The sequence below is a fragment of the Lepisosteus oculatus genome, chromosome 3, assembly GCF_040954835.1.
Source record: "Lepisosteus oculatus isolate fLepOcu1 chromosome 3, fLepOcu1.hap2, whole genome shotgun sequence".
Classification (NCBI taxonomy): domain Eukaryota; kingdom Metazoa; phylum Chordata; class Actinopteri; order Semionotiformes; family Lepisosteidae; genus Lepisosteus; species Lepisosteus oculatus.
In genome coordinates this window covers 4,854,948-4,878,319 of record NC_090698.1, presented here as the reverse complement: position 1 = coordinate 4,878,319, position 23,372 = coordinate 4,854,948, and the positions used below count along the sequence as shown (strand labels likewise).

The 23,372-nt window shown below is 45.4% G+C and overlaps 1 long non-coding RNA gene across 1 annotated transcript; it reads left to right on the top strand.

Annotated features, from left to right (window-relative positions):
* The first annotated feature begins 645 nt into the window (after positions 1-645).
* LOC138228165 (uncharacterized) lies at positions 646-23,372 on the top strand. Its single transcript, XR_011185255.1, has 2 exons — positions 646-2,381; positions 21,092-23,372. It is a non-coding gene; the product is annotated as an uncharacterized lncRNA (long non-coding RNA).

Genomic DNA, 23,372 nt, shown 5'->3' with positions numbered 1-23,372 from the left:
CCAAGTCCTCTCCCACTCCACGGGTCCCTGATAGCTGAAACACAAGCTCTCTCCCTTCCCATCAGCCACTCTGAAAAAGCAGGGCAAACATGACGAACCTCGAAGTTGTCCCCGCAAAATGCTCATCGGAAGGCCGATAAAGATCCAGAATCTGACTTGTGATTCACGCCTTAATGCATCTGCCAACTGTACCACTAGGTGGTGCCGTTTTCTTTAACCCAGCTGGCCTTGCTCATGCTGGAGGCCGACAGTGTAGCCTGTTTGCCTGGGCCCTCACTTTGATCCGCTAACCTGAGGTTGCTCGGGCAGCTCCAAGCGCCTGACCCACACAGCCCAGACAGACAACAGACAAACCCACTACTCCAAAAGACCAGTCGGTCATTGCAGGGGGTGTTGAATTCCATTATGAGTGCCCAAGAGTGATAGCAATGAGCCTCACTGCCCAACAGGTGCACATCTTTGGTGTTGCTGCCCCCGTCTTGTCATTTGCTGTTCAAATGGAAGCTTGCGCTTAGAGGCAAACCCCCCTCCGCCTGCTTCTACAGCTTGGAATCGACCACCCCTGTGCAGCATGAGTCACTGTGAATCAGACTGGGGAAGCAATTTCTCCATAACAAATTCATCAGATCACTCCTAGGAAAAAAATCACAGGTTGCAGCTGAGGGGCTGGTAAAAAACAAGGACAACGTCTTCTCATTGCCATTATTGTGTTTGTGCCAGTGTGCACGCCTGCATGAAGCAAAGTCAGTTATTTATTAGCCTGGATTATGAATGAATTTGAGCCGGGGAATGCCGGCCAGTGAGTGGCTGGCATTCGAGGAGCTTGGAGGGAGGGAGAGAGAGAGAGAGCGAGAGAGAGAGAGAGAGGAAGGGAGAGGGAGTGAGAGAGACACGCAGAGACACGGGGAGGGAGAGAGAGGAGAAACGATTCTTGAGGAATAAAAACCCAGCCTTGAGCGGACCAAACAATGCCCTGCGAAGATTTGACAATGAAGCCGAGGATCCGCTGATGCTGGAGGCACCGAGTGAGTGAGACACCAGATCGGGAGGACCGGGCACGAGCGAAACAGGTGCACATCCCTGTCCATCCCTGTCTTTGGGCGCCAGGATCGCAGTGCTCCAGCAGCTGTGCAGGGAGAGAGCAGCCGAGAGAGATGGAGAAGCGGGCTGGGGATTTCTGATGCCTTTGCTTTGAAAAGCAGGAGGAGGGAAGCAGTCAAATATGCAGCACCAGCGAACCCGAAGGGGATTCAACTGAGCTCCATGTGTTCTAGGCAGACATTCGCGGACGTTCATGGGAAGTGTTGGGCCACCCAAAACACAACTTGACCCACGGCATAAACACCCCCACGACCCCTCCCTCACCTTTCCTCACACTCCGCCACCACCCCAAAAAAAGGATTTTCATTTCCCAGTTTTTCTCCTGCCTCTTCTCGTTTCTGCTATTTTTACTTAGGTGTTGAATGTTGACCCCAGCCCCGCTTTTTCATGGTGTGGGCAGGTTCCCAGCCATGTAGAGTCTCTCCGTACAATTCCGCCTTTTTTTTTTGTTCTTTTCCATAAGGCTGCATGAACCTTTTTTTTACCAAAAATTCCAGCTGAGAAAAAAAGAAAAGTCTTTTGTTTTTGGTGTGGGTTTGCGTGGTGGTGAGGAAAGTGGGGGGGGGCGGTGAGGTGAAATTTTACCCAACACCGAAGGATGTCTCTGAAGTACGTTTTTGGTTTGATTCGGAGGATCCTGGCGTGACTGTAAGACGAGGGGGAAGAAAAATGTGAAGGGACCGACCTGCAGCCAGACAGCAAAACTGCCTTTCAGCTCCAGTTCCTGGATGAGGATGGGATGGCTGTATTGAAAAATGTAATTATTCTGGGCATGACAGAACTCAGGATTCAGGCACCCGGCGTGCTGGGCGTAAAACAAAAAGAAACGACATGCCCTTCATGAAGCAAAGCAGGCTGAGAGGAAACCACAAACTGCTTCCCTGAAACCTGCATCTGAAATCTTGTTTCGCCCCAAAGAAGAGTGGGTGAGCTGTTGGAGTTGGTCTGCTGCTGGGAAACAATGTCGGGATTTAAAACAAAACGACACTAGAACACCTCTCAGAATTCAAGAGTGAGGAGGGGTTGGTGTGCGTGTCCGAGGAAAGATGGATTTTTGTATTATTTTAGCTGCACCCCTGTACTGAAAAGAAAAGATCCCCTGTGCTTTGCTCACCAGACTCATAAAAATCCTTGTAAAGGAATCTGTAGATCGCAGCAGGCAAAGCCGGAGCAAGGGAGAGAGAAGGTGGAGACATCTGCTCAGACATCCAAATTCCCAGCACCCATTTGTTGATTTGCTTCTTGAACGCGGAGAGCTGTAAATCTGGACGGCTGGAAAGGTGGGTTGGGGGAGAACAGGCGAGGGGGGGGGGTGGGGGCGTGGGAACAGTCTTGGCAAGGTAAAAAAAATCGAAATGGGGGCCTGTAGAATTTTCTCCACACCCCAGATGCGATGCGTGGTAAGTAGCATGCATTTCACCTGCCAAACTGGGATTTATGCATGTGAGTTTGTGTGTATATGTGTGTGTCGGGGTGGATACAGGTTCAAAACGTGGTGCTTTCCCCCATCTCTCCCATTGCTTTTAGATGTGTGCAAAAACAGCTGGGGACTGTGGTGTGGGGAGTTTGTTGGATTTCTGTCATGTGTTAGAGCTAGCATGCCTTAAACACCCCAGTCGGGTGAACCCCTGTTAGACCGGGGGGCTGGGATAAAGAGCTGCAGTGTTTTTTTGAAAATAAATCACCCTGGGAAGAGATTTCGGCAGATGCAATTAAGTGACAACACACACACACGCGCACACACGCACACACACGCACACACACGCACACACACACACACACTGAACTGTACGTACATGTAACAGAAAGGCAGTGTTGCATGCTGTATTTATGTGCATGGGCTGCTATATATAGATCAGGAGGCACTGGGGTGTGCAGTGTCTGTGCAGTGTGTACAATATGTATAATAGATGACTGGAGGTAGAAGTTCTGTGTGCTATAAAGGCAAGGTGAGCCTCTGTTCAAACGGCGAGGATCGCTGCCCATTTATTTTTATTGTGGATGTTGTGCTGGGTTTGCTCTGCTGAGATCCTCCCTGCAGGGGTGGCAACAGATTTCAATCTGTAAAAAAGAAAAGGGACGTGTTGCACACACCCTGACCAGGTGACCTGCTGATTCAGATCGTATCGCTGACGGCTCTTCACCGGCGGAATTATTACTGCACCCCGGTCTACAGCTTTTCTCCTGCTGCTGCTGCTCACGGTGGTTAGCCTCTGACATGCGGCATCGGTGTCAGTTAACCAGCTCGCCGCCGAAGTTTGAGTGCTGCACTTGTTAGGAGCTCTAGAGCAGGGATGTCACAGCTTCTGGAGGACAGGTGCGTCTGCAGGTTTTAATCCCATTTTAGCTCCTGACGAGCTAAATCCGTTAGTCGCTGGCTGAATTGGAAACAGCTTCTCCCAGGTGAGAAAAAGAACCCTGCAGACACACTGGCCCTACTGCATCAGGATTGGACTCCCGGTCTAGGGCCTAGGTGTATGATGAGCTATTTTTTGGGGAGGGATGGCCTGCTGATCTGGTTTCAGATTGTCCTCGTCCCCTTTTTACCCCCCCTTTGCAGTGCAATAGTGTAGCTAAAGTATCTTGACCGTGATCATTGCGGTATGTGGATATTTTTTAAATGCTGATTTTTTCTAATTTGGTGACGTAATAAGAAATACCTGATGTGACTCTGCAGTTAATGGGCTGCTTACTTTCAGCAGACTATTAAACTGGAATATCTGCCATCTAGTTAATTGGTCTAGACAATGTTAAATCACCTGAGATAACTGAACCCCCAAATGGAGTACTTGTGAAAGAGGAAATGCCTATTGTGAAAGCAATAGGTGGCTCTGTTAACTTTATCTCAATTTCCTCTCTTTTTATTTGCATTTCTTGATTTGCCGCAATATTCTTTTTCACTTTACTTGAGGACGGACGGGAACATGTGGGTGAAACAATAGTTTTTAATTGGCAGTGGCAGAATTTGAATTTTATTTTAGGCTCTGTGATGAACTCAAAAAATTCTGTATGTCAAAAAAGGCCCCGAATTGTATTATATATAATATTCTTAATTCTAAGTGTTGTAAATTCCAAATGTTTTGATAAATGAGACTGATTTATAGATGTCTTGAATATTCCTTTAAATATTTTGCAGAAGAATGATTTAGAGATAATAAATGAATAAGATATTGTATCAAGTGATCTATAAATCATTTAAGGTATCTTAAAATAATTCATTAGAATCATCGGGTGTTCTCAAATAAAGTGCAGTTCATCAGCTGTTAAGAAGGTGTAGTTGGAACGTAGCTATACCTCTACTAAGATGAATGTTGATGCCTAATTACAGTGACTAATGAGCAAGTCTCTCTGATAAATTGAAATCCCATTCCTTGACAGCCATCAGCTCGCAGGGAAGACAAACTGCTACAGTTATTTTTGAAGACACAAATGTTAGTGTTAGTCACCGTTTGAGTTCTGTGAGATTTTCAGGAAGCATGGCCATTTTCTCTTCCAATCACATCAGAAACACTGACTGTAGAATTTAGTTTCAGAGATTGATTCAGCTCTTTATTTTTTGCGAATAAATTGTTCCTGTCGGTGATAGCAGGTGCTCCACATCTGGTCATATCTGTGACAGCTGATAGCTGGAAAGTACTATGGTGGTTTTGTAAGCTTTGGTCTCTCTTTTTGTACATGGTTACAGCTTTTTGCAACTGATAAAAAAACATTTTGCACCTGAAATTTTGAAAATAAAGCTGAACACTTTAAGTTGGGGTCATATGGTTTTGCATGAGCCAAGTGCATTCACACATTGTGATCTGTATCTGTGATTGCTTTGACAGAATTGCCTCTAATCTCTAGCCCGATCTGGGGAAACCCAGATTGCTACTGTAAGCAGTAATAGTGCATCACTAGGTGACACTCTTTTCGCTAGCCAAGGATTTTCAAACCAAATACCCCTGGACGGTGAGATATATAATATGATAATAACTAAGGTCCTGATTATTTGCTCATGAAAGATGATACTTTCAATAAAAGTAGTGGTGTTCACCCCAGTGTTCTGACTAAATATGGGGTCTGAACACTCAAATACGTCATGATATGAGTTGCAAATAGACTGTGCTAATTTGTGGTTTGGTTATAAGAGTACCTTGTTTGCTGAGTTAGACATTTGAGATTCTAACAGAAGTGGATTTTGCACTTTTCTTCACAGGCTGTGTGCATACTGTACCTTCACATTTACATATGGATGCGTGTGTGTGCTGCATGCATTTATGGAAAAGAAGTCTTTTGCAAAATTTTCATGCTGAATATATTCTTTGCTCTTCATCTGAGCCTGGCCAGAAGGAGTAATGGGGACTGCGAGAGACAGTGAGCCAAGTCAAGCCACAGTTGGTCATCTAAATGATCAGAAAAGAGGTCAGGGTAGAAACGAGAGCAGGAGTTTAAATAGGACAGGCAAGGCTGCCAAAGAATAGGGTACTGCATTAGTACAGCCTCTCTTGTGTTAATGATTGCTCTTGTGAGCTTCTGAGTTGCTCAGGCAGCAACATCCTGGCTGTAAGGATGCTTGGTTGGAGCATAGGTAAAGTTCTGTAGAGAAGGTTCTTGCTGGAGTCTGGCTGAGTCATCAGAGACCTGAGACCAGGATATCCCAATTGGCATACACAGCTGGCTGAGCACGGTTGGGATTAAACAGACTAGAGTCAGTCAGAATGGTCGACACCCGCCATTTAACAGAATTCAGGTATTCCTGAGCCATGCTGAGCACCCGTGAACTTGCAGTGTCATCAATAAAAGCTGCATCACTCTCGCGTTTGATATAACAACACCGTGTTTCCACAAGTCAAGATAAAGAATACATTGCTTTTTTCTACAACAGGAATGTGTTTTAGGATGAAGATCAACCTTCCAAGCCATGTGGTTTAAGGCAGTTCCCAGTAGACCCTCAAGAAAGAACTGCTTGAGTTTGAGTGAACAAGCACAACTCAGCTGGCCTCCTCTCATTGTTCAATTCAATTCAATCCAACTTTATTTGTCATTATACATTATACTTACACGGGTGCATAGTATAGTGAAAGGTTTCTCATTAGTCACTCAGGTGCAGTATATAAATAGAACAGAAGACAAGACAATAGACATTAACACAATAATAGTGTAATAACAATAACGGTGTCATCAAAAACTGTGCAAATACGCAAACTGAGAAAAGTATACAACAGGACAAAAACAGTGCAAAAATAATTCGGGGAACAGTGCAAAAACAATATGGTGAATACGGTAAATATTCCAACTCGTACAGATTTAAATACAATTTCGGCTTACATTCGGTTGTCGTGTATGTAGTGGCGTTGGAGTACAGTCATTGTGGGTACAGGAAGAAGATTTGTAACCTTTAACATTTACTCTTTTTATATGTTCTCATATTGAGACATGGGCTCAAATGAAAGCAGTTTTATCGAAAGGTGTATTTAAAGAACAGAAACGTATAATGAAAGCTGTGTTAGTTCAAGTGAGGGAGCTGCGTCTGCATGCCTAGGCTGCAAAGGAGCAAGTCATAGGTTTATTCCAGGCTGAAAAGAGAAGAAAGAAAACACAACGTTTCGGCCTTGGACCCTTCTTCAGGTGTCACTGAAACACGGTGTGTTTTCTTTCTTCTCCTTTCAGCATGGAAGAAACCTATTGTTTATTCCCATGAAGGCTGTGTGATTGTTTAATTTTAAAGGGGAGCTGCAATGCCACAGTATTTTTATATTTCAGGGTTAGAAAGAACCAGAAATGATGAGGGCATTTCAAACTGCAATGAAAGTAAAATGCACACAGTAACGTGTTAAACCTCCAATTTACATCACCAAAGAGATTACATTTCCTGGTATTGCGGTGCCATATCCTGTGATTCAGAACAAGGCAATAGTACAGTATGTCTGGGGACGTGAAGAAGCCCTATTACATTGTAAACAAGCTGGCTCCTTCAATCCACAAGAAATATTGCTTTCGATTTCGGGATGGTTGTGTTGACAAATACTACTTACTTGTTAGCTCTGCATATGGATCACATTGGAACATTTCTGCGGTAAAATGTCTGCTGCACAACCTGTGCTTATGCACTAGGACTTTGCGTTACATTAGTCGTTACAGTGACTAGTGAGGAGGAGCCACCTAACGTCACAGTTCATGGGAACTGTCACTCTCGCATGTGGCGAGACAAACCGTTTGCAACAAAGCGGAGACCATGTGGCACCTTCACAAAGTTCACTATTTTGTGCTTAATTTGGAATTTGTAAAATATTTGTGTCATTTATTTTATTCCCTAGACTTGATAACCGAGAAATGGGAACTAAGAAAATGGGACTGCAGTTAATATCTTGTTTGTCTAAAATGTCTTTTATCCTTTGTCTCATAGCAAGATCAACAGTGTTTTAGAGCAGAATAAGCACAAGCTGGGGGCAAATTTCACCGATGTCACTGCAAGTTCAGAGTATCTCAGGAGTAGCTGTTGTATGTGTAACGAACAGTTCTTTCCGGACCCTATGCGGACGACACAATCCGAAGAAGTGGGGAAACACTGGGGAAACGTCATGCAGGAAAACGGGGCTGAAGACAGGGGGGCGTGTCCAAGGTGCGCTGGTGCACGGGGGAGGTGTGGCCGAGGCAAACAATCCAAAAGAGTAATCCATAGAGGGAATCCAAAAACACAAGAGGAAGTCCATAGCCAGGAGATCCATCCAAACAAAGGAATTAAAAACACGAACCGGGTCGGAACCGGCGGACTAGGAACAGGAACAGAGGTTAAAACCTTAACGGGACCAGGCGCTTCCAGGTCCCAGACTCGCACGGTGCGGAAACCAGATGCAGAGCCAGGATGAGCATCAACGCCTGGCTTTTAAGGTGGGCTGGGTAAAAGGGATCAGGTGCACAGAATGAAGTCTAAAGTGAAAGGGCTGGAGCACCCTTAAGGAGGGGGGACTATAATCGTGACAGTATGATAAGCCAAGGGACCTGGCCAACTAAAGTGTGCCCAAACCTTCAGCTGGCAGTCAGCTGGTTGTGCACGCCCACCCTGTAAATCCTGAAGACAGTCACCTAATGACAGGCTTTAAGCTTGACCAGACAATGTTTGGACTATAGGGCTCGACCAGTGGTCCAAGCATGGCCTTTTACAGGCTGTGCTATGTACAGTAGGTGCCCAGATGAGAGAACATTCCCAACTCCACATCCTGGTGCCTTTGCTAGCAGAACATATTGTAGCTATCGGAAACTCCAGCCTTGGTCAGATACTGAACAGGCGTGGAAAACCCACACCGGTAACGCAGAAGAACATGCAGGTGTGGGGATGTGTTCAAGGGAGTGTGTGGTACTGATCTGTGGTGACCTGGATTTCCAGCAAGTGCCACAGGGAGTCAGGTTTGCCTTCTTCTCACGCAGTCTATAAAAAGAAAGGTGTCCTCATCTCAATACTTCTATCTCTGTGCTGAATCCAGAAGTGAAATGTTTTGAAATGTTTCCTTGATTTCAAGGCTCTACATGAGTGAACAAAAATGCTAATTGTCCTCTGTCACCATCATTGTTTTTCGAACCTGTCTTTTGTTATGCTTTTGTATTGTTCCAGCACTTACTTACTACATCCTAGTGCAGTGTGGGTATCTTAAGGGAGAGATGTAGTTGTGATGACGTCAATTAAAGAAGGAAAGGATGGGGAATACACGTTAATCCACAGTACCCTGTGTTCCTCATCTTACTATACATATAAATGTTTAGAGGTAATACATAACATCTTTCACATCTGTTAAATTAAACATCTTGTTTAGGTTCTCAGAACTAGGCCAATGTGCTGAGTCAGCTTTAGTAGTTTGTGAGAATTCACACACTGCTTAAGCTGACTCAGCTCATTTAGCGAGAATTCTGGCTTGATAACATGATGCTGTGTCAGATGTCTTGGTGCTGTAAAAGAAAGCACAATCTGTGCGCTAGCACAAGGGGATGGGGTGCCCGGGGATATCAAATGGACGTTGGGAGGTGAGAAGAGTTTTCTGTCTGCTCAGGAGACACCCTTTCATGTTTCTAAAAATGAAGTCTTGCTAAGGTCCCTGCCATGCAACAGAGAGGTTAAATAAGATTCTACAGATGTGTTGGTTCTGGCACTCGAATCTGCGAATACAGGCAAGAGCTCGTTCTGCTCCCTTCCTTGCCCTACTGAGAGTGTAAGATTTTTCCTTTCTGCCAGTCTCAGTAAAGTCTCTCAGATCCTCTAATGTGTGTCATTGGTAACAGGGTCAGACAACATATTCTGAGCCTGCAGCAGCAAGGGAGGAAATAACATATATGCGCTCTGATATGAAATAAAGAGCCTGCAGGCCCCAAAGTGCCGTGCAACCCTTCTGCATTAATGGCCTGCTCTCTGCCTCTGAGACTGTGCTTGAGAAGGAGGCAGGGCGCTGGTGAGCAGGCACAAGATTCTCCACCATCAGCTTCTATTTCATCCCACGAAGAGCAGCAACCTCAAGCCCGCCCTTCAATCTTCGTGAATGAGACAATGAGACCAGAGGGTCCCACACACACCGTGCCTCAAACAGTGGATGCTTGCTGTTTTTTTTTCGTTTTTTTTTTCTTTTTTTGCCCTCCCAATTTGGAATGGGCCCACTTCCCCATTTCGCACCTTGTACAGCCTTACGAGAGAGAGAATGCATGGACAAGAGGAGTAGGGGCTTCTCGCTGACCGGACCTTATGCTTCCTGGCACCTCATGCTTCAAGAGACAGCTGCATGACAGCTGGCCAGTTGTGTGCTGCACCTTGGGGCAGTCACTGTCGCCTAAGGGCTCAGCTTGGACCTGGAGCCAGCCATGTCCAGACTGTACTCTCAATAAGCACCAAGGAGCCGCTATCTCTTTTTCCCATGACACTCTCCTCTCAGTAGACTTCTGCTCTGCCGTCTTCCTTTCCCTGTTCACAAGCCGGCTTTGTTTCTGCCACACAGGGGGATTGGCAGCCTTGTTCCAGTGGGGCGTCAGATCTCTCAATGTTTTTTACAAAGACACTGATGTGTGATGTTGAGAGCTTGTTCTTTCCGCAGACCGGATGATACACCATGTGCCTGTTTTATCTGATTTCCTCCTGCCTTGGGGATTGCTGGCATTGAATGAAGACTGGATATCCCACAAGCCTTTGAGTAATGTTGTTTCAGATGTGGAGCCTGCAGAGGGTTTTTCTTCATTCGAAACCCAGCCAGTTTTGAATGTTGGGAGACTGTTTTCAGGCCACGGCTCTCTGGCAGTGACTTGCACCCCCCCCCGACTGCGCTGCCATGTCTAGAAGCTGCCATGCAGATGGCTCCAAGGACTAGAGCTGTGAATTGTGGCATCTGTGTCTTTTTAGTGTTCAGAATGAATTGTTGAGTTCTCGTGTGGATTTTAATTGTATAACCCTGCAAGTTGTATCACCGAGTGGGTTGTATCACCCTGCAACTCACAACTGGCAACCCAGTGAAGCTAAGCAGGTGTGAGCCTGGTCAGTACCTGGATGGGAGACCTCCTGGGAAAAAGCTAAGGTTGCTGCTGGAAGAGGTGTTAGTGGGGCCAGCAGGGGGCGCTCAGCCTGCGGTCTGTGTGGGTCCTAATGCCCCAGTATAGTGACGGGGACACTATACTGTAAAGAGGCGCTGTCCTTCGGATGAGACGTAAAACCGAGGTCCTGGCTCTCTGTGGTCATTAAAAATCCCAGGGTGTTTCTCGAAAAGAGTAGGGGTGTTACCCCGGTGTCCTGGCCAAATTTCCCATCGGCCTTTATCAATCATGGCCTCCTAACAATCCCCCTCTGTGAATTGGCTTCATTACTCTTCTCTCCTCCCCACTGATAGCGGATGTGTGGTGAGCGTTCTGGTGCACTATGGCTGCCGTTGCATCATCCAGGTGGGACTGCACACTGGTGGTGGTGGAGGGGAGTCCCCATTACCTGTAAAGCGCTTTGAGTGGAGTGTCCAGAAAAGCTCTATATAAGTGTAAGCAATATTATTATTATTATTATTATTATTATAAAAGGGGCTGCAGGAATGGAGGTGAAGGAAGATTTAGGTGGTGTGGAGAGCTGAAGGTAGCTGTAAGTGCAGGTTTTGAACTGTATAAGAAAGATCTGGTGATCCAGAAAGTTAGACTGGATTCTTTTAAGTCTGTTATAAGCTCGTTTTGTTTTTGCTCAGGAGGTCTTTTTGTTAAACAGTTCAATGAAAGCCCGAATATTCCTGGAGACTTAATTTATTATCTGTGCTGGAGTGAGTTCATGTGTGAGTCTTGCACACCCCTACAGAGGTGCCCATGGTTTCACCCACTGCTAGATTTCATGTGTGACCTCTCACACCCCCTACAGAGCTTCTCATGGTTTCACCCACTCCAAGCTCCATGGCTGCCAACAGGAGAGTCTGCGCTCACTGAAAGAGCGGCCCAGTTCTCACTGATGTCCTGGGGAGCCTGCAGGCTCTCAGCCAGTCTCAGGAGCTGCTGTTGTGAGCAGTCGGAGAGAGGCTTGACCCAGCCCTCTCCTGGAAGCACTGCGTGCTGACATTTTGGGAATCCCATGCACACATTTTAGGAATCCCAGGATTTGGAAATATTTTTTCCTCTTTTTGTGTATAAAACATTCTGAGCTCCGGAGAACCAAAGTGTGGCACCCATTTCAAACCAGATGCAATGAGCTGAGGTGATTAATACATTCTGAGTTTAAATACAAGCTCGGATGCACTTGTATGATGAAGTGGGAGGTGGGATAAAATAAAACAAACAATCAGTTTTATCATCCATGACAGAGTAGGACAAATGGATGGGCTATTAGGGTTTAGTTCTACGTTGTCATTAACTAACAGCTGAGTAATGTCTTTTTAATTATTGCAATGCAGCATATAAATCAAAGTTTTCATTGAATTACTATAAAAATGTACCTAACCTTCACTAATTAGTTTGATTGATGAAAGCAAGGGGCCAGGTCTTGCTCAGCACTGGCAGAACCTTGGAGAGGTTGAAAGGGCTTGTGAATTCATCTGATTATAAAGTTATTGAATCATTGTTTTCACACTTCATTTCTTGGTTTAGACACAAAAAAATATTGTAACATGCATCTCAGTTTCCTCCATGAATTTCAGGTCACACACTGGATGTTTCCATATGCTTTCCATATGATTTGTTGGCTCGTTGAGGAAGCAGACGTGCAGTGCAACACGTGACATGAGCTCCACCCCACATGGCTCCTTGGAAGGGCTGCGTGTAGTCTGTGTGGTCAGTCAGCTGTTTGCAGGCATTTGTGTAATGACATCCCATTACCCTCAGTACTGGAGCTCTGTATCATTCTCTCTACAAACTGTTTCCATGCAACATGAGATTATGTGAAGATCGTTAATCGGTTTTCATATGAAATGAGATGGATTCTCCCATGCACCACAAAACTGGCTCTTGACTTGTTTCTTGTGCATGGCTTATTGATTCAATTCAGTTTGTGGTAGAGCACAAGTCAAACAGCCAGGCACTCCAGACAGATTTCATATGCTTTACCATTCTGAGGGACTTGTACTCTAATAGCAGCGTCAGATCTGGCCCTAGATGTCTGGTGTGTCTACATCTCTACTCTGGTAGACTTCAGAAGGCTCATTATTGGCATAATTAGACATCTCCCAGCTCTTAGGGAGCTGGTACTTTAAAGACACCTAGAAAACATGCCCTGCAGGACCAGGATTGGGAACCAACGGGTTTGAATCATGAATGAGAAGCCAAACTGAATGAAAACCTGGGTTCACTGGTAGCTGTTCAGAAGGGCAGGTTTTAGTGTTTGAAGTAATTTGATAGTTACTGTGTGGGTTTCATGATATAAGATGAGCAATAAATATGGTCAAATAATCAATGCTAAATATGGATACGGAGAAAATTGATATAAAATGCAAGTAGCATGTGATAGATTCTGTCTTGTGTATAAAAATTAGTCTGGAGATCCTTTCATTCCTGACTGAGTGACATAAAAAATCAGAGAAGTAGAGAACTTGGTGATATTGTATCCCTTTTGCTCTGGTTTTCTTGCTGTCTGATTATCTCTGTAGCCTCATTAACTATATTTCTTTCTAGTAAATAGTGCTGATTCGGCTGGAGTGCTATGGGTCTTTTCTGTGCTTTGATTCTTCAAGCAGATGTTGCCATACGGAGGTAAATGCCTTCTCCTTATCAGTAAGTCCTATGGGTAATGGCATCATACTTGTTAGACTGAATTATCTACACTGCAATTTACAGAGGTGTTAATCTCAGCATCTTTAACTTGCTTTCTCCATTTCCTAGACTGAATTATTCTTTTCTTGTACAGGTGTGTACACACATGCATCAGTTAATCATCAGTTAATATTGTTATACAGAATATATTTCATTACACATGTAAATACCTTTTGCAAACACATCCAGGCTGATTGTGCCTTTGAGATACGGGGAGATAATTGAGTGTGTGGTATCTGGGGGAAGGGGCTGTGGTTTAAGATTGAAAAAGTGCTCCTCGCCATAAACACACAGTTGAACACTCTATTTACTTTTCAGCTTTTCAAAGGTCAGAGCATCCCAAACAGAGAGCCGTGAGAACTAGGGGGAGTTGTGACTACAGTCACTCAGTTAATAACCATCTTTCACTGCTTGGTGACTAATTTCAGACAGCATGTATTCCTGATAGCAGTACAGCAGTGTCAGGGAAGGCAGGTCTGCGGCTGTCTTAAAGATCTCGAAACTCAGGCAGGACATGCAGTGCAGCGGCTAGTCTTTCAACCCCTTTGGAACTGAAAAAAATACACAAGCCTTGATCTTTTTAAGCAGTGAAAGGCTTCTGTTTCTCTCTGCCACTTCCTAAATCACGATGAACCTAACCTGAGCATCTGGTTACCAGTTTGCTGTTGTCCCATCACACAGCTCCCACTGACGTATTTTGCATGTCGGGTAAAGTTCATTAACATCAGGTCTGTGATTCCATGATCTGGAACCTGCGGTTATAACCAGGAGTCACTATCAAGGAATGCCAGTAGCTCATGGGAACAATTTGATTGTTTGAGGCAGGATAAAAAATTGAGCCCTTTGTTCAGTATTACTTATTGTAGAATGTTAAGAGGTAAGGAAGATAAGTATCAGATTTTATACTGTATGAAATCAAAGGAAGTCCGGTGTCATTTTTATTGGACTTTGATATACCCTAGGTCTCCTTTTGAGGTATGAAATGGAGATTTTGCACAGGGAGGAAAACAGGACAGACTTTTTATTCCCTTTAAGGAAGGTGGGGTTTGAAGGGGGAGAGGATATTCAGTTGTTGAATTAGTCCTCATCAGTGGCATTTCCACACTTAAGAAACATCCCATGGAATCTTGTATTGCTCACAGCATAGGGAACAATTGGAGTTTTGCTTCCCAGTGTCCCCTGTCTTTGCAGAGGACATTGCTTTGGGATCATGGTCCGGAGGGAGGACTGCCCCCTGCTGGTAACTTGATTCCTCTTTGAGATCTCTACCACCTCAGTGCTTTGCTTGTGTTCTGAGACTGGAAAGGTAGTAGACTTCAGGGAGACGTAGCTGCTGTCTGTATACATTAAGAGATGTGCTTATACCTACCAGAAAATTCACATGTAGCTGTGGCAGGAGGATGCTGCAATTAAAGAGCAGCTGCTCCTCCCTTAGTCTGTGTGGAGCTGGAGGAGGCTGATACAGTCTTCTAAATGCCTCCCTTAGGTCTGTTTTTCTGTGCAAAGGGAGACGCTAGAGATAAATAGAACATCTCCCCACCTGTGATTTACATATAGGTCAAGGTGAATCGCAGAAAAGCAGCGCACACTCAATCAAATCTCTGCCTCATCCCGTTGACAGAAATAAAACGTTTTGCTGGGGGGCACCTACTGACAGATCATTAAGACATTTTTTAAACTTTTTTTTTTTGCTGTGGAGTCCACAGTGGGTGATTTCCAAAGAATTCTGCTGCTGCAGCAAAAAAAAAACTACAGGAAAGAAAGATTAAAAGTTTTGCTTCTCCCCTTGATTAAAAATTGAAGAATAATGGAAGGAAACTTTATTGCAGTGCAGTGACATTTTTCTAACAGTTCGGATTCGTGCTCATTAAATGCAGAGCTCGTGTTTAAAGGGGGACTTTTAAAGCTGGAAATATCATGCTGAAAAAACATTCAGTATGCGTTGAGCAATTGTAAATGTCTGCTCTCAAAAAAATGTTACCATGTACTTGGTAGCTTCACTGTGGGTTGAAATGCACTTATCATGGCCAATTCATGATAAGCCCGTATTGTAAAAATAGCATTGCAGTTCACTTTTAAGCTAAGTGACTGTCAGTCTGGAACGGCTCGTGGTTCTGGCATGAAAAGGGAAAGTACAGCAATGGAGAGTCTTGACAAGGGCACCACACTGTTCAGGAAGAGGCCCAGGCATCAGGCATGGGCTGGGCTGCCCAGTGGAGACTGAACATAACAGGTTCTGCTGCAAAGGGGCGAGGAACTGCGCCACGCTGAATGCTAAGCCATTGACAAGAGTGCCTTATGGAAATCAACAGTTCCAGACTGCTAATGAGTCCAGCGTCGCCTGTGATGAAACAGAGCAAGGCCACAGAATGAATAAGTCATGATATCTTAACAGGTGAAACTGATGGCGGTCCTTATTTCACAAAGCATTGCATGTCCAGTGGAAGTGTGCCTTCATTGTAATGCAGCTCCTTCATTGCTGTGGGAGGAGCAGTACAGTACTGTGGACTACATCAATGAATCTTTCAGGAGTGGAGTCCTCCCTTGTGGTTTTATTAATGCGCTTTTCCCTATGTCTCTACACATGTTCGTCTTTCTCCCATTCACAGATTAAGTGCTTAACACAGATGCACAATATGGGCTGAGCTAAACTTCCCAGGGTTATTAGACTACACTTGCAATATCACCGAGTCAATTGAATCAAAACAGTTTTCACTGAAGCTCTTTTGACATTTTCACTGCATCCTGGTCACTTCTGCAAAATCAGGCTCCCTTTGAGATTATAAGTGCACTTGACACACACTGTGAAAATCTCTCACACAGGCCTCATTGCGGTTTTAGACTCAAGGCATTTGACCAAGATCATCCTATTTTTTATGCTTCACTTAACAAATGTCTGCCCGGAAACAAATTACTTATTGAAAAAGGTTAAATGGTTTGGTAGTAATTCAGCGTGTTACATTAGGTCTTTTTAAATGTGTTACTTTTTAAGAACAGGGAGTACAAAAATCAAAATGCTCCCTTACAGCCTTGCTTTAAATAATTCTGCTACGTGGCTCTCAAGTGGCCAAACCTGGCTCTCCCAGTCAAATCTCATAGGAATGTCACGGTTAAATCAAGGCTAAAATAAGGGGGAAATTCCTTTGAGAATACCCTTGGGAACAGCAAGCTCCTAATTGTACTGTCTCTGCAGAAGAAGCCGGCGTGACTCAGAATGCCTTACTGTGGTGCTGTGATTTAGAGGGAGAGAGTAGGGAGCGTGGGCACAATTGTGTTGGTGCAGACAGAATGGCTTTCAGACATCTCTACTCAGCAGAGAGTCAGCAGCCCTACAAAGAGCAGCTCACGGGAGGAGGTTGCTATGGGTGTAAGTAACAGCACAAGTGCACAGTCTCGTCCCTTTGGAATGAGCCTGTTGTTGCTCTTTAAAGAACACCACTCGACTTGACTCATCTCTAACTTCAATCGCGGTGCTTTTTCAAGGTGGGAGCGGCAATGACATGAGTCGCTGTCCAAAGTCCTGAAGTTTGTTTTTCTTCTTACCAGCCCTCCTTAGTTATCTGCTCAGCCTTGCTGAAGATCTGGGAAACCTTGCGAGAGCCTGCAGGGTTATTGCTGTCAACCATGCCAAGACTTTGGTAGCCCTCTAGTAAAGAAAGAGGCCAATAAGTCTCCCAGAAAGCTACTGTATGGCTTGTCTGTTGAAGTCCCAATTTGTATTAGCACCTGAGGTAAAGACATGGAAAATGTCTTAGAAACTAACACCATAATTCTACACAAGGATGTAATTCACAGTGCAAAGAAAGTTCCTGTATTTTTTTTGATGGATTTGAGAACTGAAAACCCCAACTCTGATCCAAGTGCTGAAGCCCGGCAGCTCTTCATCCATAACTGTTAAGAGTGATTTTTTTTTTCAAACACCCCTACCGTGAAAAAGAGAATGAGTTTTGTTCCCTGAGCGGCTGAGCATTGTGTTTCTCGGAAGAAGAACAAAGCCCAGGTTAGGAAGCAAAATGGAGAGAGCTGAGGAAGGTGAGGATGTAGTGGAGTGGCCATCGTGCTGTGCTGCATGACTGGACTTCATGGTCTGGCAATGCCTTTTGCAAATGAGCTCTCTCTCTCTCGCTGTCCTCAGCAGACTCTCAAGAGCAAGAAATATCTGCCATTCTCCTTCTCTCCTGGTGGCATGCATAGCCATTCAGAGCTGCACCTAGGTTGGCCGCAGGAGAGGCTGTGGCTCACTGCAATGTGTGAGAGCCTGTTTGTTTGGTAGGGCTGGAGGCGCAGAGATGCCAGATGTATTCCCTCTACTTGGGCCAGAACTAATCTTATTACACCACTGAATGACTAACTCCCGTCAGCATGGAAGGAGGCGCCATTTGTGTTGGAGCTCTCTCACCCAGTTCACCAACAATGTCACCGCCCTGTAGGCTCTTCGGCGATCTCAGAAGCTAAGCAAGGCTGGTTCAGATCAGTGCTAGAACAGGAGATCCCCATCACAAATTAGGTTGCTACTGCAAATGGTGTTGGTGGACCAGTAGGGGGCGCTCTTCCTCCTGGAGCAGAATTCCACAAACCAAAGCCCCAGTATGGTGATTGGGAGCACTGTGTAGTTTGAAGTGCTGTACTACAGATGAGATGCTAAACACAGATCCTTACTATCAGGTGATTAAAGATCCCACTAGACTTTGCAAAAGATTAGGGTTGTTGATCCTGGTTAACTCCACTGTGTGCTGGACTAGAATGGCTGTTTTGAGTTGTTGTTGAGAGTAATAGATGAGATGGGCTTCCTCCTATACTGTATATGCTCTGAGATGTACAGTATAAGGATGAGTTATTGTTATTATCGTGATGCATTTTCAGTTTTCACAGCAAGTGCAAAAACACTGGACTGGCAAAATTCCATCCAAAATCTGCCTCCTTCATTACGGGGTTGAAAAGCTGTAATGAAGAGAGCCTTCCTGCTGGATGTGTGACCATCTTCAGTGCCGAGAACTTAAAGATGAATTGTGTAGCGCTGATGTCTGATGGAGTTCGGCATTCCGGCATGTTCTTGCCAGTTAAACAAATTCTACGCCACTAGGAGGTTATTATGCTTGCTAAATACCTGCACGCAATAGAAGTTTACACTTTGTACTTAAGAACATAGGAAAGAGAGCTTTTAAAACCTTTTAAAAGATTTTATGTTTTTTTTTCCACGTCCCGTCATGTTGCAAGCGGGCAATAGGAATGGCAGATTTTGGGAAGTGCGTTAGATTCATGCATCCTCTCTGACTCAGCTTCTCTGATTTTCCCCCAAATGACAAGGTAGCAAAGAACTGTCTGTCTCGGATTAGATCAGCGCAGCATTAAAGTGCATTAGCTTGACATGCTGTTCACTTCACATTATCAGCAATGCCTGTGGGAGCCAAAGTGACAGGAGCAGAGGGCTTGAGCTTCCCAGCCACCCTCTGTAGGAGTTGAAAGAATAGAGGGAACTGAAATTTTTGGGAGCTGGGAAAACCCTGAGTTATTCAAAAAAAATCCTCATTCGTTTCTCTTCCCTTAGCAATGTATCTGTTCCCTTCAGTTTGCCCTTCTTATTTTTTTTTACGGCTCACCAGTTGTGTTTTCTACTCAGCATCCCTCCTGTTTCGCACGCTTCTTAAGATTCTGAAGGGCTGCCTATGCACAAAACTGCATAACTGTGATGTAACAATTCTCTTTTCACATTCTGACGCAACTGGAACAGCAGCCGCGCTGTCTCAGGACGCTTCTAAAGCCTTCAAATTAACCTGAACGGCTCCCCCAGCAACCCCAGAGCAGAGGCAGGAAACAATTCTCACACTGGGCTGACTCTGGCTTTGTGGGCATTCACTCTGCAGGGCCATTAACAAGGTTGATTTGGCTGCCTGAAACATGCTAAGCACTCAGTCTTTGTCAGTACCCTCACTGCCAGAAAGTGAGAACTCAATTTGCTTTTCTGTGCGTTTGCTGTTGGAACAGCACCTTGCTCCTGGTTTTTAAATGTCACCCACACTGGGAATAAGTAATGGCAGAAGTTTTCGATTTATAATCCCTGCCTTAACTGAGCCAGCGATTCTTCATGTGATGTGTGCACCCTCCCCCCATTCACTTCCCATGTTGCACCTTGATTAGATGCTCACTGTAGCTGCTTGTCAATAAGCAGATTGTGTCGTGTAGTCCCATCGATCTCCCACAACTTTTCCTTCCAAGGGGCTCATCAAAGCATCGTTTCTCTTCCTCGCGCTGATCTTGATCTGATAACGAGGGTGAAACAGACAGTGGTAGTCAATTTTCCGTTTTGTTCTCTGCCCCTCAGAGTGTTCTCCTCTGGATTCCAGTTGACATTAAACACTATTCCCCCTCTGAGCTACACCAGGCCTGTGTCATGGCTGTTTCAAATAGCTTTGGCTAATGGCATATGACACCCCAGACCAGATCTGTCTGGGTCCGGTCTACAGAACTTCACCTGCACTCTGATTGAGGGCTCTTGCTGATATTTCAAGTTTACCACAATATATGTTAAATATGCTCAATCCTTATGTAAGGCTTTGCTAGAAAGCATATATGTGTAATCCCCCAAAATGTATTGCTTTACTAAAACCTGAACTACAGAGTATGTACTACTTACTACTACTTAGTCTACTGCAAGCAACTTACAGGCCCTTTGATTTAGACAATTATTGAAAGAAAACAGGCACAGGTCAAAATTAATACATCAAAAAAGCTCACCAGACTGAACTACATTCAACCTCTCCCTCCCCTCTAAGGGGTCTTACCTAATGATAAAGGATAGTGCAAAGCCTTGACTATCATGAGAAATGACTGGCCGGCTAGGATGGTCTGGTAATCTGACAAGACCATTTACGTTGTGTTTAAGACTGACACATCAATTTGTCCTGATCCTAGATAAGCGTTGAAGGCACTTCAGGCTTCATCAAAGCTCCGGCCTTCTAGACCTGTTACCTGTGTTCCCAGGCTGAATCAGTCTGGCAGTAGAACAAGGCTTTTCAGAATTTAATAATGCATCATGGGATGTTCACTGGCTGCACCCCCCCCACCACTTCACTCCTTCCCCATCGAGAAATCAGTTCCTTCAGGCACCACATGAAATGGCTTGGTCTTGAGGTGGACAACGTGCTCAGGCTACATTCCAGACTGAAATGTCTTCTATGTGGAGTTTGCGTGTTATTATGTTATTATGTCTGCATGAGGTTGTTCTGGGGGCTCTGGTTTCCTCCCTCATTCTGTAGTCTCCGAACTGTGTGTATGTGCCCTGCGATGGACTAGTGTCCTGTTTAGGGTGTAGCTCTTCCTTGTCTTGATTACGAATGCAACCAAGACAACAAATAAAAAGAGACCATTTAGCCCTCTTATAATTGGTTCCTTATTAGTCTAAGGATCTCTTCCCAATGAAACTGCTATATAAGAACACCTGGGCACTTTGTGCCACACTCCCACCACCCTTTGTGTACAGAACAGTTTGCTAATTTCGGTCCCTCTCTTTGGTTTAACCGTTGATCCGATGTAGTTTTCCAAGTTGCTTTCAGATGTATCAGCAGTCGAGTTTTACCCACTGTATCAGTAAAAAAATGTAGAATCCACACCAGAACCACACTGAGCCAGATTTCATCCTGGTTTCTGTAGCGTCAGTGGAGTCACAGAGCATGTGAGCCCCTCTCTGGGTGACTCCTCTTGCCCTCCGGCGGTACCTCCGCGCTTTCTCACCACACGCTGCTTCGCTTCTCTTCCCCTCTGTGGACCGCAGGCAGAGCCCACTGCAGGGGGTGAAGGCTGCCGCCGGAAACATGGTCCCCCCCAGCCGCCATGACGGGGGCAGAGCGAACGACGAGCACGAGGAGTCCAAGGAGGACCGCGAGGAGAGGATCCTGGCCATGCTGGGGATCGTCGGGACCGTCCTGAACCTGCTGGTGGTCATATTCGTCTACATCTACACCACCATCTGAGCCCAAGAGCCGGGAGCGCGGGGAGAGGAACTGGCAGCTCGTGTGTGTGTGTGTGCGTGTGTGTGTGTGTGTGTGTGTGTGTGTGTGTGTGTGGAGGCGGGGGGGGGGGGCGCTCACTTCGGTTAAACAGTGCCTGAAAAAAAACAAAACAGTCAAACATTTCATCCTCCCAGAAGCGAGGGCGAGAGGACAACATTTTCCGGGATTTTCTGTCGGACCAGCCACCACGATCCCGTAACGCACTGTTCCACGGGCTCCCAACAGCGCGCGCTACAGGGTCAATAGGTGGCCTTCACGTCCGTGTGCTGTAAGCAGGAGTTCCCGCCCGGAGTCCCCTGCCCTTGCCTGCCTGCTCGTCCCCTGCCGAGCCCCACTCTGGATGGGGGCACGCCCGCCTGCCAGCCGACAGCGCAGGGGGCCATGTCTCCAGCGGAGAGCCCCACCCGGGCCGCCCCGGAGCGTCTCTGGGGACTGGGGTTAGCGAAGGAGTGCGGGGGCGTCGAAACGGCCGAGCCCCCAGCACGCGAGGAGAAACTACGGGGGGACCCCTTCGCTTCTCCAGAAGACCCAGGGCAGTCCCGGGAGAGGCCAGACCTCAGTCTCCTCCCCGTGATTGATATATCATTTTCTACCAATAAGCTTGATCCAGAGAAGACATAATGGACACAATATGTGAATCTTTCTACTGCTGAGTACTTCCATCCAGTGCTGTTTGCATTTCTGCTGTTTCTACGTCTAACAGAATATTGTCACTCTATAAGCATTTATTATTATGATTATTATTATGATTATGATTATGATTATTATTATTATTATTATTATTATTATTATTGTTATTATACATCTGAAGTTTCAGGGATTGTAATTTGGCAAGGACAAGAGAAAAGAAAAAAAATCCCTCTCTCCATTCTTGGTAAAAGCATCTCTCTCTCCTCTCACAGGCAATTTTCATTTCTGAAATCTGAAATAAACCAGCGAGCGCTGAGGACGCTGGAGACAGGCACGCCAGAAATTGGACTGATAGATTCATTGTTATTCCTCGCAGGGCATGTCAATGGCTTCTGTCTCTGTCAGAAAATGAAAGTGCTGCTCCGTCTGCTGGGGTTGCGGCGGCTGGCTAACGGCACAGCTCTTGCCTCCTTATCAAGCCCAAGCCCTGTTACAGCCTGCCTCCTGGAAAATGTTTTTGGAAATGGGGTTTTGAAAAATGCTGGGAGATTGATTGGCAGTATTGATCCGCCAATGCTGGAGAGCGACAGTTTAATGGTAGTAATTAATGGTATCATTCATCTCTCCGGGCTCAGCGGGGTTCAAATGTATAAACTGCATCACACATAGATGCTCTGCAGATTCAACTCCGGACACATGGTCACCCAGCACCACGTCCATGCTGACTGGCTAATGTTGCCTTTGCACTTGCTGGCTTTACCAGGTTCCTATATTGGAGAGAGGATGTTTGCCGATCTCTATTCTCCACAGCTTTAGCAGAGCTTTTAAGCTTTTTTTTTTCTGTAAGAAAAAGTCTGCAAGCTGCAAAGAAAATGTTCTTTTCTGCCTCCAAGAGACACTTCATGGCAGCTCATGGCTTTGATTCCTCATCAGTTCATTTCCTGATACGAAAGAGGATGTAGCACATCGGAGTTGAGATGGATTTACTTTGAAGGGCCGACCCAATCGCTGCTCGCCTTGCTGTAGGATTTAGGTTGGGCCCCAGTGCTTCCAAAACATACTTGAAGATGATCTAAACCTGCCAAGTGTCATGTGTCGATTTGTTTTTGCTGTAATGTAAGCCTTACCTTTGTGAAGAAATACAGTAAGAGAAAAGAACAGGTTCTCGGTCCCAGAAAGAAGCACTCTGTGTCTGTGTCTGCTGGGAATCCATTGCTGTTCTGAAATCGTTGGTAAAGCACAAGGCAGGGAGTAGGAACTTAATGTTCATTTTTTTAAACAGTCAAAGCACAGCCTGAAACAGATGTGTAAAGTGGGGTGTGACAGAGAGAGTCTCCGCACGTCTGCTGAGAAGGAGCAGTGTTTCCAATCGCTGTTAAGCAATACCTGGATAAATAAATGTCTAAAGTCTGA